Source organism: Mauremys mutica, unplaced genomic scaffold (assembly GCF_020497125.1).
Source record: "Mauremys mutica isolate MM-2020 ecotype Southern unplaced genomic scaffold, ASM2049712v1 Super-Scaffold_100199, whole genome shotgun sequence".
In the NCBI taxonomy this organism is placed as follows: domain Eukaryota; kingdom Metazoa; phylum Chordata; order Testudines; family Geoemydidae; genus Mauremys; species Mauremys mutica.
In genome coordinates, this window is record NW_025423286.1 from 435,513 (window position 1) to 450,197 (window position 14,685).

Here is a 14,685-nt window from a genome sequence, read left to right on the forward strand (position 1 = left end):
TGTGGAGGTTTGATTCTTGCCTGCTAGGCCAGGCTGGGGTGTGGTGTCTTCATGGCTGTACTTCCAGTGTCTGATCTGCCACAGGGAGCCAAGTCTAGACATACTCAGAGGCTCTATGCCAGGGTTTCTCAAACTTCCTTTCACTACAACCCCTTTTTGCCAAAAAAACCCCAAAAAACTTACTACATGACCCTAGAAAGACACACTGAGCACAGGCAGAGGACACAAAGCCTGAGCCCTGCCCCAGTTAGGGGAGGGCAAAACCAGAGCTTGAGGGATTCAGCCCTGGGTGGTGGGGCTCAGACTTTTGGTTTCAGCCCCAGGCACCAACAAGTCTAATGCCAGCCCTGGCGACCCCATTAAAACAGGGTTATGACCCACTTTGGGGTCTTGCCCCACAGTTTGAGAACCACTGCTCTATGCTGCTGGGAGAGAGTTTTCCTGGGGGTGTAGTTAATCCACTTCCCAAGAGGTGGCAGCTATGTCAGTGGGAGAAGCTATATCGGTGGGTGTGCAAGCTGTGGTGTTTACCACATTTAAGAAGTTTAATCAAACCCCATTTTGAAAACCACTTGTGGTCTGGGAATGGCAAAGGAGCTCGATGAATCAGGGTTTGTCCTTCAAAGTCCTGGACATCACGATTCCATACTCCTGTTGTCGTTGGGGATATTGCTCAGTGTTAGAGTGCTTAACTGCAGTTTTCACGTAGTCCTCAGTTCAAACCCCCGTGTTCTCTTATAACCTTCTTTCTTTTTTTTTAAAAAGTTAAACATTTTCATTTCCATTCTCCATTATGTTCAGGGGCTCCTCTATACAGGAGTGCTTGATATTAATGTAAACACTCAACATTTTGCTGTCCAAATGCATAAAAACCTAGCAAAGCTGTCCATCACAAAGGCCTTTTGCAGGACCTCAGACTATTGGTCAAAGGTGGTGGGGAGGTGGTGACCTCACAGAGAGATGCTGACATCAGCCAGGCAGGACAGGGGTGAGGGGCCAGGGAAACCTCAGAGACCCCTGTGGCTTTGCTTCAGCAAGTCTGCTTCTCCAGGTCTCTCTTTGAGGACTGAGAGAGCATTCGGGTTCACGGACGTGAGTGCCAGGAGGCAGCTTTTTCGAGTTTTCTCCTTCCCTTTTCCTGATTTTACTAGAAAACAGCCATCCCTGTTTAGAAGGTTGAAGCCTCCTCGAGGTTTGAAACCTGTTCAGTCTGATCCATCTGGTGACAGTTGAATTCTAGGCATGGAAAACACGAACTTAAGGAGGCAGAATTTTATTCCGCACCTGGGATTTTGTCCCTTAGAATCACTGAGGTCATTAGGGTTTGTCCTTTCTGTTTCACCTTTTCCTCCATCCATCCATCCATCCCTCCCTCCTTTCTCTTTGTCTCTTGCTTCTTTTGTCCTTTCACCTGTTCCCCTCCCAACACCAGGAGCGGTGTGTGTGTGTGTGTGTGTGTATGTGTGTGTTGTGGGGCTGAAATAGTGCTCGGGCAATGATCCCCACCAGTGACCTGGGCCATCCTTTGGGCTCTCTGGTGAGAACCCTCAGCCTCCCGTCCTCAGTCTCTACCCTGATTGGCTGAGCAGGGGGTTATTGACAGGGAGGAGATTCAGGTCCTTGTTGTTCTCTTTTAAGACCAAGGAAATAAGTCATAACCACTTATATGTTTGACAAATTTTGCTGCTTTGCTGCATTAATGGTCTCTGAGCAGTTCATGATTCTCTCTAACATTGCAGTTCTCCTCAAATACTTGCTGAATAATTACTGTGAACTGTTGTTGGTCTGGAGCTCATCTGAGAGCACTTTATTCAGGTCATTCGGTGTTTGAAATTCACGATCTGATGGTTAGTTTCAAAATCAGGGCTCTTGGGTCCTATTCCCAACTCTGCCACTGGCTGGCTGTGTGACCTAAGACAAGTCAATTCTCCTTTCTCAGCCTCAGCTTCTCCCTCTCTCAAGTAGGGATAATAATGATCCGCTCCTACCTAGCTCAAGGTGGGTGGAGGATGGGGATCCATTGGAGAGTGTCACTAGGAGTATCAGAGGGGCCGTGTTAGTCTGGATTTGTAAAAGCAGCAAAGACTCCTGTGGCACCTGGCTAAGCACACAGAACAAACCCCAAATCCCCCCTGTGCTTTGGGAGCCAGGTTTGCTGTGGGAATCCTGTAGTTCAGATGACTTCACGCCTGGGCAGTGGGATTATTTACCAGTTTCTCTGGCATTGGGGCAATTTTGTGCTCACAGCTGTGATGGCTGAGTGGTTAAGGCGTTGGACTTGAAATCCAATAGGGTTCCCCTGCGCAGGTTCAAATCCTGCTCACAGCGAGGCCTGTGTTTTAGCCAGTCTCTCACCCGGGCAATACCTCTGTATAACCTGCTGAGACACTCTCAATTCTCTCCCCACCCCAAGTAAATTCTGCTTCTTTCATCGAGATCCCTGGGACACCCCCTCACACTGTGTTGTTGAGGGGTTGGGCAAACTCTCAGCACCTGAAGCCTCTGCCACTCACCTAGTGCCCCACAGATCAGCCATAGCCCTGGTTCTGCTCCTCTCTCTAGCATGTGAAAGGAGCTGAGTCAGCGACTCCATGGGAGCTACGGGGCTGCAGAACCAACAGAGAGAAAAAAAGGTGCTCAGTGCCCACTGGCAGCCAGCTCCCCCCCACCCACTACAGGCCTTGCTGACAAGCTCCTCACACTTGCCAGTGATCAGCTGTTCAGTGGGGTGCAGGAGGTGCTGGGGGGGAGGGGGAGGAGCAGGGAGAGTGGGAGAGGGAAAGGAATGGGGCAGGAAGGTGCAGGGCGGGAAGAGGTGGGAGAGGGGTGGGGGCTTGGGGGAAGGGGGGGAGTGGGGGGCAGGGCCTGGGGAGGAAAGGGGGGGATTTGTCCCATACCCTGGATCCCTCTAGGGCCAGCCCTGAAGGGAAGCACCGACTATCACAGTGACAATAAAACTGACCAGCCTTGCGGGGGAGGCTGAGGGAGATCCGCACTCACCAGGTCTCTTCTCTCCCCCACGGTGAGTCAGACACTGCTCTCTCCTGGCTCTCACTCTAGCAGCTGGACGCCAAGGAGCCATTTCCCCACAGGAAGTGCATCGAGTGCCCCTGTGGTGCTGGGGGGGCTGGTGCTGCTGCTGCCTGTGGGGCTGGCAGGGGGGCTGATGTCTGCACAGACTCTCAGCTGCCAGGCCGGAGGGGGCACTTGGGACCTTACCAGACTGGCGCAGTGAAGACGGGGGGTTGACAGAGCAATACAGACGCTCTCCAGAGCACGGAGCAGCAGCCGCCCATGCAGCCAGGCAATGAGCATTTCCCACAGCCTGGAGCCAAGGGGGAGGCGGCAGCTGCTGTTCCAGCTCCTCGGGGACACGCCCTGTCAGCCAACAGCCACTTCTTACTCCCCACAGCTAAGGGCGCCGGGTGCCTCCGGTGGGGGTGTGGAGCAGCCGTTCGTTTTCCTGTTCGCACTCCTCTGCGGTGTGAAAATCGGGGAGGGGAGGCAGAAGCCCCACTTCCCTCCCGAAATGACACCCAGTGGGGGAAGCCAGGACAACAGGGTGGGGCGGCAAGTGGTGGCCAGACTCTCACCGCCAGGGTCTAGTCTAGCTCAGGGTCCAGCTCAACTTCCTCCCCACGTCACTGGCCCCCAGTCCCCTTCCACCACCAGGTCAGCCCGGGCACTAGGGCAGGAACGGGGTGAGGCAGCAAGTCAAGCTGAGCAAGGCAGGCAAAAGCGAGTCTTGTCTTCATGGGCCGCTCACAATGACGTCCTTTTTGTGTGCAACTGCTGCAAAAACATCCCGGGCAGAGAAGCAATAGGACAAAATATCCCTACATAGCTGTTGAAGTAGCTCAGTTGGGAGAGCGTTAGACTGAAGATCTAAAGGTCTCTGGTTCAATCCCAGGGTTTGGCAGGTCTTTTCTTCCCTCCTTGTGCAGTGGTGGCTTGTTCTCTGGGAACACAGTTGTGTCTGCACCCAAGATGAGCAGGGCTGCCCTAGAGGACTTAGGGGGTCTGGAACAAAGCAATTTTGGGGGCCCCTTCCATTAAAAAAAAGGTGCAATACTGTATTCTCCTGGGGCCTGGGGCAAATTGCCCCACTTGCCTCCCCTCTGGGTGGCACTGAAGGTGAGTCTCTGATCTTGGGCTCTGCAGTAGGAAAACATAGAATGGGCTTCTGCCCCTAGTTGGCCCACCTGACCTTTAACAAGGAGAGATGGGAGCTGCCTTTCCCAATATGGCAGGAAGAGAGTGAGGCAGGGGGACCCTCAGGAATGGTGCCACAGGGGGTGCTGGGCAGTGACAGGCAGGGATTGGGGATGGAAGCTCCTCTGTGCAGCTGAGTGAGGGCAGTACCAGGGAAGGGGCGTCTGTGAAAGTGGGAAGGTGGAAGGGATTTGGGGGCCCAGGAGGTGGCACTTGATGTTCATTGCCTTGGAGCAGCTGGACTTGGCCATGGTGGGTGTTCAGGAAATGCACATTAACAACTCTAGGGTAGCTTGATGGGCAGAGGGTGATTGGAGGAAGGGCCTCCTGGCCAGGGAAGAATGATGGGGCTGGAGTCTTGTTCTTCACGTTGGCGGTGTGAGTACAGAAGGGGCTGGAGCTCCAACCAGGGAGGGCATTACTGGTGGGCTTTGTGCTCTGTGGCACTGGTTACTGCTATATTAGTGTGTATGGTCCCCAGTTAAGGCATGAGAGGGAAGATCAAAGGCTCCCTTCCTCTGGACTGCATGATGTTTGGTGTTGGGGGGGATTTTAATTGTGTCAGCCGGCCTGAGGCCCGCTGGTCCCGTTTTCCCAACCTTCAGAAGAAACATTTTTACAATGAGCACTACCTGGCGCAGGTCTGTAGTGAGGTAAGCTTAGAGGAGCTCACTCCAGCCACAGAGGGGGTTCACCTTTCTGCGGGGACAGACCAGGACTCGCAGTGACCGGATTTATGCTTAGCTTTTGTGTCTTTAGCATGTTGCTTCTCTGATTCTTTCTTGGCCTGACTTGTTACACTTTGACACTTAACAGGCCAGAGTTTGTGCACCTTCCTATTATCCTCACTAGGATCTGATTTCCAAATTTTGAGGAATGACTTTTTGCCTCTAACAGCCTCCATTACTCTGCCATGAACCTAGAGTGGCGTTCTGCTGGTCCTCCTATTGTCGTTTCTGATTTAGGGCAAACGTTTCATCTGAGCCTCTAATTGCGGCGGTTTTAAACAGTCTGCATGCTGCTTGCAGGCACCTAACACTTGTGACAGCAGCTCCTTTTAATTCCGATCCAACCATCTATACTTATGCCAATAGGTTGACTTTAGGTCTTTAACTTTGAGCGGTAGCTGAGAAGATGGTAAATCGGGCAGAAACCCATTCGACAAACCTCTTTATTTCCTTGTTATTTCCTGACTTCTTCATTCATCGCCTTTTCCTTATTTCCTGGCTGAGGCGGCGGCCTGCCAGAGAGCTCCCTGGCACCTCTGGCTGCCTGGACTGAAGGCAAGAGGCAGGCCTGGGTGTGGTGAGGGCCTCCTGTCCCGTAATGAGGCCGCACTGCTTCCTGGTCCCTTTTTCCCACCCACACCGGCAGGCGGCTGCTGTGGGAGAACACGAGGGAGGCTCTCGGGATGCTAGGCAGCGCTGTGTGGCTGTCAGGGGAAAGAGCCTTCTTCTCTAAAGATGGCTGGCAGAAAGGTGGTGCTCAGCTCTGTAAGTGACCTGCCCAGTAGCCTCGCTGCCAGGGGATGCAGACATTTCTGTAAGGTGCAGAAAGAGGGTATTTGGCTTCCAAGTTAATATGAGAAATATGCATTTAGGAGATGGAATTTCCCTTCTTTCACAGGGCCCCAGTGGCCTAATGGACAAGGCAATGGCTTTCTAAGTCAGAGATTGTGGGTTCAAGTCCCATGTGGGGTGAAAAACTCCCTCTACATTGCAAGGAAACCTTGGCCTTATTTTCACCAAGGAAGCTGGGAGATGTTTGAACACAAAATACTGCATCTTGGGAAAAATCCCCCAGAAATGGCATCTTGACAAATGCTTTCTAAACCCATCAGTAGCAAACAGTTAATACTAGTGTTTGTCTGAGACTAGGAAGGGGAGTGTTTACTCTGACACCTCAGTGAGTGAAACAGACGGAAAGAGCAAGGCTGTTCTGAAAGAGAATGGATCTGTCTGGAGACAAAGCAGCCCCTGAGAATGAGCAATGGTGTGAAAAGAAGGGGTTCAAATGGGTGTTAGATGTAAGTTAGTGTTAGAGGGTTTATCCCTTCACCCTCCAATTACTGGGTCTGTCTTGCGTACACACAGAGCAGCAATACCCAGAGTCTGAAGATGCAAACAATTAGATGTTTATTGGGTTGAATTTCCAGCAAGCAACGATTCCAGTTTCCTTCCTCAGTGTCCCCATCCCAGCCCTGACGCCACAGAGCCTTGCCTGTGTCCCTGTTCCCATTCTCCCCCTTAGCAAAGCATAGGACATATGGTGACACATTTCCTGATAGGGCCAGGCATCAAGGTGGAAGGTGTTGATATTCCATTTGTCCCACTGCCCTGTGCGTAGTGCAGTGCCCTGCACCTTCTCTCGTACAGGCCTGCCACACCTGTTCCAATTAGTGTTCCAGACTTCCCACTATAGTGGGCCTGGGAAGGTTGGGTCCAGGTTGTCTAGTACGGGGGGGGGGGCTTACTCCATTACTTCTAGGTTATTTTCATAGGCAACGTATCACAAGTATACTTAGCAATACACCAGCCGCTGTAACAATCCACAGCAACACCGAGAGACCTGAGCACTAGCCGCATGGTCCAACATCCCGGCCACCACCGAAACACCTCCTCTCCTCCTTCGACGGGGTCAAGCCCTTAACATGCCCAGTTGCTGGCAGTTGCAATACGCTGCCGCTGCAGGTTTTCGTGCTTTTGTCCATAGCATAAGTCCATTGAATGTCCACAGAGAAATGGGTTATTGTCCAAACCAACTTAACCACATGGTGTGGAATCAGGCTGTATGTGCTGGTTCGATTATTCACAGCAGTAAGATTCACAGATCTATCTGTGCGCCAAAGCCCAGAAAGCAGTGTGTAGTGTGGAATTTGGTTAGGGGCTGGTGTAATTGTGCCCCCAGTAATATGTACATTTCCAGCAAAACACCTCATACACAGTACACCCAATTGTCCACCCCTTGCCATGGGCCATTGGGTGTGCTCCTCCACGGCCATCAGGGAGGGGCACATTCAAACATCTTCTCTGGATTTACACCATTTTACACACCCCTCCATTGATTCCCAGCAAGCAAATCCCCTTCTCATTATTCCCATAGGGCTTGTGGGGCCCACCTCAGCTGCCGATTCACTTCCAGATACCACGGTAGCTATTACACAGGTGCTGGCCTCCTAGTCGAGCATTTTGAATGTCCACACACATCTTCCCCCAGGTCAGCCTTTTGAAGCCATCCCCACTCATGTCATGAGGTTTTCTGTTCATTGAAACACAACAATGCTAACAACAAGACAAACACCACAGACAAACAACACAAAACATAGATTCATGGTATTCTGGGTTAGTCTTTTGCTGGCACCAGCTTGCTTGTAGAGTGTCTGAAAAACAAAAGAAACAATTTCCACACACACCCCCAGTGGGGACAGATTAGTGCTTAATAATAATAATACCACTTCCTTTTACAAATTTCCTTGCTAATTGCAGGAAAAACAGAAGAATTACCTCCAGGCTGTCCTTATTTTGTTCTATAGTTAGATAGTGAATTACCCCACTCACTGGTCATTTATGAAATTCATGAGGTGGTGTGCCTCAGTTTCCCCTCTTGTACAACAGACCCAGTTTGCAATAGTTTCTCTGCTGCACCAAGCTTTAAGTTTATCCTCAGGTAATAGCTGAGAGACAGCTTTAGATTTAGCTTTAGCCTGTACATACACACACACACTCCTTAGGGTTAACCTGTCCCCCTTATTTTCAGGCTTGACTTGTTTTTTTCACCTCCCTTTCCTGGAGGGCCACAATCTGAGTCTTCCAGTAGCTTGTTTGCTGACCAGATGTATTTATTATTTGCAGCTCCTTTGTGCAGCCACTGATGGGCAGTTCTCTCCTTCCCCCATCAGCTAGGTCATTTGCATTCACCCCGGCTTTCGGGCTTGCTTTTGGATCCAAAGCCATCAGCAGCTCAGAGACTGTCTTAAAAGGGACACAAACAACTTCCACCGGAGTTCTGATTAATTTCCACTTTCATCTTCTGCTTCAAAACATACAGATCTGAAAAAGAAACCACAACCTATTGTGGCTCCCTTTGGAGCCCTAATAGGGTTTGAATTAAGTACCATGTTTTGTTTGCATTTCTTTTACCCCTTCTCCAATATACACTGCACACGTCCTGGGAAAATGCACATTCCTTCCATAGTTTAACCTTCATAACATTATGTTACAAAACATAAGTCTCACTTTAGGTTTTTAAAACCTGACACAATTACACACAACATTTTGTTTTGTCTAACATCCCTTGCACTGCAATAATTTTTTTTTACACAACTGTACCCCGATTACACGTCCATCTTGTACAACCAGAGACAGCCAGGGGCAGGCACGTTAAGTGCCAATAGAAACCCCGGACATTCCTTTAGTGATTTTGCTAACATTACCCAGGAGTCAAATCATTTTGATGAGATTATCTCTCCGCCTGCTGCCTGCAGCCGTCCCCTATAGACCATTTCTGTGGACAAAGGGCCCATTTCCCCTCAGAATGGCTGTGAAGGCTTCTCAGGACAAAACTTTACCTGACCCTCTTGTATAATTTAATTACTAAGCTTCCATCCAACAGGAGTGCACAGAGCTGCACATACAGTTACATTTATATAACTGGGTTTTATTATTAAACCAAAAACTGCCTTCTTGTAACACCACAACTGTTGGCTTTTGCTATTTCCACAACTCCCAAATGTTTACTTTCCTCCAAACTCTGTATTATTAATTTTTGCAAAGCCCTCGGCGGCTGCACTGCAGTGCTGGGGTGACTCTGCAGGGGGAGAAGCTGCTGTGGAGCAATGTAGAGCAGGTGCAGGAAGGAGCCAGGGTCACTATTCACATTCTGAACTGCACAATTTTCCAAATTTGGGAATGTCCAAGAACAATTCTAAGGGGAAGGTGAATGCAGAGCAGTGACACTGGAGATGCCCAGACCTCCAATGGGGGCAGTGTGGAAATTAATAATGGGAAGAGCATTTGCAAAATTAGTCGTCACTGACAAGATTTGTCTCTGTTCTCATTTCACATTGTGGTGTTGTTTAGCAGAATCAAGACATAGTTTTACTGTATTAATTAAACACGTAATTTTATTTAACCAAGCCAAAAACTTAGTGTCACTTATTTTTTCTCTGTCCTAGCAAGAACTAAATGAATGTTGAGACTTTCTGGAAAGTGCAGCGAGATTAAATGTGGGGAATTCAGTCCCTGTGTTTGTGAGCTGATGTTTTCCTCTCACAGGTCAGTGCCTGCATTGAAATACCAAGAGGGATCTAAGGGCTGGTGTACGCTGGGCACAGGGGTGTTTGCAGAAGGGGCGGGGCCTCAGGTGGAAGGGGCGGGGCAGGGTGTTAGTCTCCCCCAGCTGGCGGTTCTCACCCTGCCCATGGTGTTGCAATGACAGAGGCTGCCCAGGCTGCACTTGTAGTGAGGTTCCCCCACTACATGGCCACACAGAGGCTGCAGGAGACAGGCAGGTGGCAGCAGGGGAAGTGGCGACACAGGAGCTCTCAGCAGCAGGGTGAAGGACAATGCCATGGAGCGGCAGCGACGCAGAGTGAACAGGGCAAACCGAGAGCCAGTTGAGGGAGTGTCGGCAGCAGAAGCGGAGGTGTCTTTTGATGCCTTCCCCTCCCTCCCCCACCCCTGGGGCTTTGCTACCCAAGAGGAGTGGGGGTTGGGGGAAGGAGAGCGGAGGGGTCTCTTAAAGGAACATTGGATTGGACTGTCACACCACAAGGTGAGAAACTGAGGCACAGCACTGCCCAGCGTACTCTGGGGTGGGGGGTTGCTGATGAGCGTAGATTTGAATGTGGTTGTGGGGTTTTCCCAAACTCAGGCTTGATTCTCTTTCTCTTTTAATAGAAGTTCTCATTGGCTCTCCACCCACGCAGAGCTGGGGAGTGGGGGCGTGTTGCCTTTTCCCCAGGCTGAAAGGTGACACCTGCCTGGCGAGTGAGGGTCGGTTTGGGTGACCCCCACTCAGGGCAGGCTAAGGACAGGTCTCTGCCCTTTACTCAGCCCAGGAGGAGTTTTTTGCACTAACATCCCAAGTGTGCAAGTCCATCCCCGCAGAGCTGCCCCATAGGGTGACCTTAAAGAAACTGGAAAATGGGACAGGGTGTGGGGGGTAATAGGCTCCTATATAAGAAAAAGTCCAGCCAAACCTTTAAAAACGGGACATCTGGTCACCCTGGAGCAGCCCCGCACTCCTGCTCCCCGGTTGGTGCGTTTGTAACCCGGGGGCTGAAGCCGACGTGAGAAAGGGAAGTGAGTGAGCTCGGAGCTCTCCGGCGCCACCTGCTGGGAGCAGAGGGCAATGACTGAGTGACGTCCTGGCTAATTTAAATATCACCTTGTTCTCTGCCGGGTGGCTCCACTGGAGAGCTGGGGCGTGGCCTGAGTGTGGCAGCACCTTATTTGCAAATATTAAAAGCAGCAGTTTGGGGCCATTGGGGTAAAATATGAGTAAGTTTTGGGGTTGGGCCCCACATGTTTAGTGCAGGCTGTGGGGAGCCGGGCTGAGCAGAGCCTGCCCCGACAGGGTGTGTGGTCACCCTGAGCTGGGAGCGTGTTGCCAGATATGGGGAAAGGGCTGGGTTAGGGGTAAGGGTGGCTGTGGAAAACCGGAAAAGATTCCCCTATTTTTGGTGTCTGGGTGGAGTTCTCATTGTGTAAATAGAAAACAGCAGTGGGGGGACAAAGGGATTTGAGACTTGTGTTTTGCGGGTTGCTGGGGGGCCTGACGTGAGCCATCTGGGGCAGGCTGCTGCTGGGTGGGGTAGGATGGGGGGGCTGTCTGTGTGCTTGAGAAGAAGGGCGGTTCCTGGTTTGCTGGTGCTGGCCTGTCTAGTGTTTTCTGACAGCTGAACTCCCATTGGCCTTCAGGCAGGGCGGGTCTCTGAAACCTGGTCTCCCATTGGGCCCTCCCCAATTGATGTTTCTGACAGGCTCAGCTCCCATTGGTGACGTTGTCTGACAGCGATGCAGGGCGGAGCCGCCAGGGCCTTGTGCGCTCAGAGCTCAGCGCCCGCCCACGAGAAGCGGCGCGAGGCCGCGCGGGGCCGGGTCCCGCTGCCTGGCGAAGGAACAGAGACCGCAGCAGCGGCGCCAGCGAGAGAGCCTTCAGCCAGTCCTTAGTTTCTGCTTGGTAAAGGCAAGTCAGTGGGGTCCATCCGTCAGAAAAAGAGTCCCAGGACTTCTTGCTGGGCGCCAGGGTCCAAAAGCGGCGCATTCCCTCCTGGAAAGGGCTGTGTTTCGAATGTCCGTCCAGTGCACGTTGAAGGGAAGGATCTGCATGCCAGGGAAGCTGCATCCCTCCAGAGGTGCTTGAGAAGCCAAAGGGGCCGTGGGTGAGTTTGTGATGAGGTGAGTGTGAAGTGTGGAAGGGGGAGGGTGTCAAGAGGAGGTTTTGAGAGGAAAAAAGGTGCTGCTGAGCTGGTAGGGGAGGGCAAGGTCCCAGGCAGGTGTTGTGTGAGGAGCTGTGTAGGCCCGAAAAGGCGTCCTGCCGGGCAAGGGCAGGTGAGGAGGGCCAGAGCTTATCCCAGGGCTGTTGCTGCGGCCAAAGCCTTTGGGAAGCAGAAGAGGGCCAGGGGTGCTGTTGCCTGCTGGGGCCCATGCGACGGTGTAGGTGTACGCTGACCATAGCTGGTCTGTGGGAGCTGGGGCCCCTCCCTGTGCCCCTTTCCTCATTAGTATAGTGGTGAGTATCCCCGCCTGTCACGCAGGAGACCGGGGTTCGATTCCCCGATGGGGAGGGTGATTCCCTTTTCAAGGGGGGAACAAAGAAATCCCTGGCCTGCCCACCACATGCCTTCCATTCTCCTTCTACTGCCACTTCCCTTCGCACCCGGAACTGATGACTTTCACCTCCAGAGAGACAATTACCTCGCAAGGACACGCTGGCCCTAGCCAAAGCCTCTCCCTGGCCTTCCGCCCCCGGGCCCAGCTTCGGGGCCTGCACGTGGGGGCACGTTTCAGAGCGGCAAAGGGAAATAGGCTGGCCAGGGGCATGAGGACAATGGCCCAGACAAACCGGGAGGGACTTGGTCCAGGGGTGGAGGAAGACAGAAAAAGGGACAGGCATGGGATTGGCTTCCTCTATTTTTTCCTTTGCTCAGCATTTTACCTGTGACTGTAATGGGCAGACTTGAGAAATACCCGTGGCCGCCGGCGACGTAGGTGGCCGCCCCGAGAGCGCAGACCTGAGCATTTTGTGCTAGGTTGCTGCCTACTCGCCCAGCGCCTGGCCGTGATCGTATAGTGGTTAGTACTCTGCGCCGTGGCCGCAGCAACCTCGGTTCAAATCCGGGTCACGGCATTAATTTTTGGTGGGGAGGAGCTATCCTGCAGCACGCCTCGTGGCTCAGTCTGATGGCGTCTGTTTGCAAAGAGAGCCATCAGCCGGTCCTTAGTTTCTGCTTGGTAAAGGCAAGTCAGTGGGGTCCATCGGTCAGAAAAAGAGTCCCAGGCCTTCTTCCTGGGCGCCAGGGTCCAAAAGCAGCGCATTCCCTCCTGGAAAGGGCTGTGTTTCGAATGTCCGTCCAGTGCGCGTTGAAGGGAAGGATCTGCGTGCCAGGGAAGCTGCGTCCCTCCAGAGGCGCTTGAGAAGCCAAAGGGGCCGTGGGTGAGTTTGTGATGAGGTGAGTGTGAAGTGTGGAAGGGGGAGGGTGTCAAGAGGAGGTTTTGAGAGGGAAAAGGTGCTGCTGAGCTGGTAGGGGAGGGCAAGGTCCCAGGCGGGTGTTGTGTGAGGAGCTGTGTAGCCCCGAAAAGGTGTCCTGCTGGGCAAGGGCAGGTGAGGAGGGCCAGGGCTGTTGCTGCGTCCCAAGCCTTTGGGAAGCAGAAGAGGGCCAGGGGTGTTGTTGCCTGCTGGGGCCCATGCGACGGTGAAGGTGTAAGCTGACCATAGCTGGTCTGTGGGAGCTGGGGCCACTCACCGTGCCCCTTTCCTCGTTAGTATAGTGGTGAGTATCCCCGCCTGTCACGTGGGAGACCAGGGTTCGATTCCATGACGGGGAGGGTGACCCCTTTTGAAGGGGGGACAAAGAAATCCCTGGCCTGCCCGCCACATGCCTTGCGTTCTCCTTCTACGGCCACTTCCCTTCGCACCCCGAACTGATGACTTTCACCTCCAGAGAGACAATTACCTCGCAAGGACATGCTCGCCCTAGCCAAAGCCTCTCCCTGGCCTTCCGCCCCCGGGCCCAGTTTCAGGGCCTGCACGTGGGGGCACGTTTCAGAGCGGCAAAGGGAAATAGGCTGGCCAGGGGCATGAGCAGTGATTTTCCAACACCCCCCTGCAGTTTTGTGAACTAGTTACATGCCAAACCTGGTGGCTGAACTTCGCGACTTTGTCCTCACCCACAACTATTTCACATTTGAGGACAATATATATCTTCAAGTCAGCGGCACTGCTATGGGTACCCACATGGCCCCACAGTATGCCAACATTTTTATGGCTGACTTAAAATAACGCTTCCTTAGCTCTCATCTCCTAATGCCCCTACTGTACTTGCACTACACTGAAGACATCTTCATCATCTGGACTCATGGAAAAGAAGCCCTTGAGGAATTCCACCATAATTTTAACAATTTCCATCCCTCCATCTACCTCGGCCTACATCAATTCACTCAAGTGGTTCAGTTCCTTGACAGTACTGTGCTGATAAGAGATGGTCACATAAACACAACCCTGTACCGGAAACCCACTGTGGTGGAGTAGGGACTCTCTATGTGGGGGATGGGAGAGCAGGGAGGATGGGAGAGCAGGGAGGATTTTAGGTGAGACGCAGGTCTGCAGACTGTAACATGAGCTAGGCCTGGGGGAGGGGAGGTGACACCTCGGCCTAGGAGCTGGACAAAAGAAAAGTAGCTGAGTGGAGAGGGTGGGGTCAGTCTTCGGTTTTGGGACCAGGGTGGTGGGTTTGCAGGGGAACCTGTGCTGGAATCCAGACACCCTGAACCCCCAAAGAAGCCAGCTCTGAACACGAGCTCTGCTGTATCTGGTGTTCCTGTTGTCCAATAAACCTTCTGTTTTACTGGCTGGCTGAGAGTCACTGTGGGTCCCAGGAAGAGGGGTGCAGGGCCGGACTCCCCCAGACTCCGTGACAACTGGTTGCAGTGGTGGGATCGACTGCACCCCGTGGACAGCGCTTCCTGCAGTAAGTGACTGGGGCGCAGTAAAACGAAGGGGCGATTAACCCCCGGGAGAGTGTGACCAGAGAGAAGGACTTTGCAGTAACAGGGTCCCCCGGGCGATCACAGCAAGCGATCCCAGGGGCGGAGGAGTCTGCAGCTCGACCCTGGCAGAGAGGGGGTGACCTCAAGGACTGGCACACTAGGGGTCCCCCTGGAACCCGTGGGGAGCGGCGAGCACCCCGGCCTGCGAGCGGCCAGCAGGAAGATGTATGCCCAGCAGCGCAAGTGCGACCTGGTGGGGCTG

The 14,685-nt window shown here is 52.8% G+C and overlaps 2 non-coding genes across 2 annotated transcripts; both read left to right on the forward strand.

Annotated features, from left to right (window-relative positions):
- Positions 1-2,246: 2,246 nt before the first annotated feature.
- TRNAS-UGA lies at positions 2,247-2,328 on the forward strand. The gene has a single exon. It is a non-coding gene; the product is annotated as a tRNA-Ser (tRNA).
- A 9,601-nt stretch (positions 2,329-11,929) lies between these two features.
- Positions 11,930-12,001, forward strand: TRNAD-GUC. The gene has a single exon. It is a non-coding gene; the product is annotated as a tRNA-Asp (tRNA).
- The last annotated feature ends 2,684 nt before the right edge of the window (positions 12,002-14,685 follow it).